The sequence below is a fragment of the Mirounga leonina genome, unplaced genomic scaffold (assembly GCF_011800145.1).
Source record: "Mirounga leonina isolate KUSES-001 unplaced genomic scaffold, KU_Mleo_1.0 Mir_92, whole genome shotgun sequence".
Lineage (NCBI taxonomy): Eukaryota > Metazoa > Chordata > Mammalia > Carnivora > Phocidae > Mirounga > Mirounga leonina.
The window spans coordinates 11,379,995-11,382,151 of record NW_023270852.1 but is presented as its reverse complement, the minus strand read 5'-3'; the positions used below and the strand labels follow the sequence as shown (position 1 = coordinate 11,382,151).

Sequence of the window (2,157 nt, the reverse complement as noted above, 5' to 3'; positions counted from 1 at the left end):
TATAGCTATCACCCCAGTTGCCAAAAATTCTTTCTCCTAAACTCTGAGGCAAAGTACTATGTGCATTTTTATACACTTGTAAGGTCTTTAAGTTATCCTTTCGAGTTCCTTTTCCATTTAGATTGGCCGTCCCCTTCATGAGTCTTAAATATTATGAGTCTTTCTTCTAAAATGGAGGCTATATCTTAGTTCTATTTCTACTTATAGAGTCAATAGTAGTATATTTAACAGAGTAAGTATTCAGTGAAACTTTGCATAATGAGAAATGAATAAATGAGAATGTGGTTATTTCTTCCCACGAGTGAGAACTTCTATGAAGATGATGTCTCCTTGTTACATTCTTCTCACTATGGGACTTTATGTGAAATGGCTCGTTAAACATCTATGACCAAAGTCTCTCATGCCCTTTCTCTCTCTACCAAAGACCTACTGAGCCTGAGTGGTTCTGATGCCAGCCCCACCCAACCCGAAGAAGCGTAGCATCCTCAGCTGGATCTGCTTGGTCTTAATGGTATAAACCACTGGAATGAACACTGGCGGTATGAGAAAGTGAAGATAGGAGAACAGCACAGGGTTGGAATGGGAAGCCTGCCTCCCAAATCTGTGGATCATGGACAGGCCAATCATAGGTGTGTAGAAGAGCAGCACAGCACAGATGTGGGAGACACATGTGTTGAGGGCTTTGAGGCGCTCAGCTTTGGAGGCAATGGATAGCACTGTTTGGAGGATCAGCACATAGGAGAGAACAATGAGCACCGAGTCCACCCCAGTGTGGAGAGCACTACAAAGAGACCATAGGCACTGCTGATGTGGGCGTCTGCCCATGCCAGTTTCATGACATCTGGGTGCAGGCAGTAGGAGTGGGAAAGGAGGTGACTCTGGCAGTAAGGCAACTTCTTCAGCATGATGGGGGCTGGGGTGTGGAGCCCGATGCTGAGCACCATGCTGGCTAGGCCCAAGCTGGCAACACGGGGGCTCGTGAGGATGGTACCATAGTGCAGGGGGTTGCTGATGGCCACAAAACAGTCCAAGGCCATGGTGAACAGCACTGAGGACTCCATGATGGAGAAGGTGTGGATGAAGAAGAGCTGGGCCAGGCACACATCCACCGACACCTGCCTGAGACCCAGCATGTAGATGGGGAGCATGGTGGGCAGCGGGGAGGCAGACAGGCCCAGGTCAGTCACGCCAGCAGTACATGGGCTGGTGCAGGGAGGGCTCTGACCTCACCACCCTCAGGATCAGGCTGTTCCCTGCCAGAGAGGCCACATACATGGCACACAGAGGGATGGAGAGCCATCTGTGCACAGTCTCAAGGCCTGGGAGGCCTGCTAGGAAGAAGAAGGTGCTGGTGTGGTTGGAATCTGACATGGTGGGCAGAACTCCAGGCAGAAGTGCAACCACAGGCCCTGGAATCAAAGGAGTTGCTGGGTCAGAACCTGCTCTAGGAACCAAGATCTTTCACTGACTCTTCAAAATATTTCCCTGACAACCATGGCTTGTGATTTGTGGAGGCATTTCCCCGGGATCACAGATAAGGAGCCCTTAAACAAAGGTTAGTTTGAATTACTAAAGGAAATGTTGCATGCATAGGGAGACTGGCTTGGGAGCCGTACAAAAAAAATTATCACAAAATCAGAATTTGAAACGTGAATCTGGAAAGGGACCAAGACAGTGTTGATCCTAACTCTTCACTGTACCTCTTGAGACATGAACTCTAAGTCTCTATGTAGTGAGTGTGCCTAATCTGGGAGCAGAGGCCAGGTTCCTCACTTCCTGTCAAGTTCCCCTTCACACTGCCTTTCAGTAGGTACTTCAGTGTGGTGAATATCCAAAGTTTGCAGACTGACATCTTCTTTTATAATTAAGACAATACAAAATAATTCCCTTTAATATGTCAGCCCACCTGTGTGAGCACACAGATACAACCTTATCACCCATATGGTTTAAAATGTCAAGCTGTGGAAAAATTTTAGATATTTTTCCAAATACAATTTATTCTCCAATTGAACTGTGCATATGGAACATTAAATAGAATGATTCAATTCATAGAAGATTAAACAGTTACCTTGTAGCTTACCTGTAATTATTCAGCATTATTCAGCATTATACTGATGAACATACAGAAATCAGAAAAAGATACTTATGTGTGAAGGA

The 2,157-nt window shown here is 46.0% G+C and overlaps 1 pseudogene; it reads right to left on the bottom strand.

Annotated features, from left to right (window-relative positions):
- Window positions 1-398: 398 nt before the first annotated feature.
- LOC118004226 lies at window positions 399-1,371 on the bottom strand (annotated as a pseudogene).
- Between the last annotated feature and the right edge of the window lie 786 nt (window positions 1,372-2,157).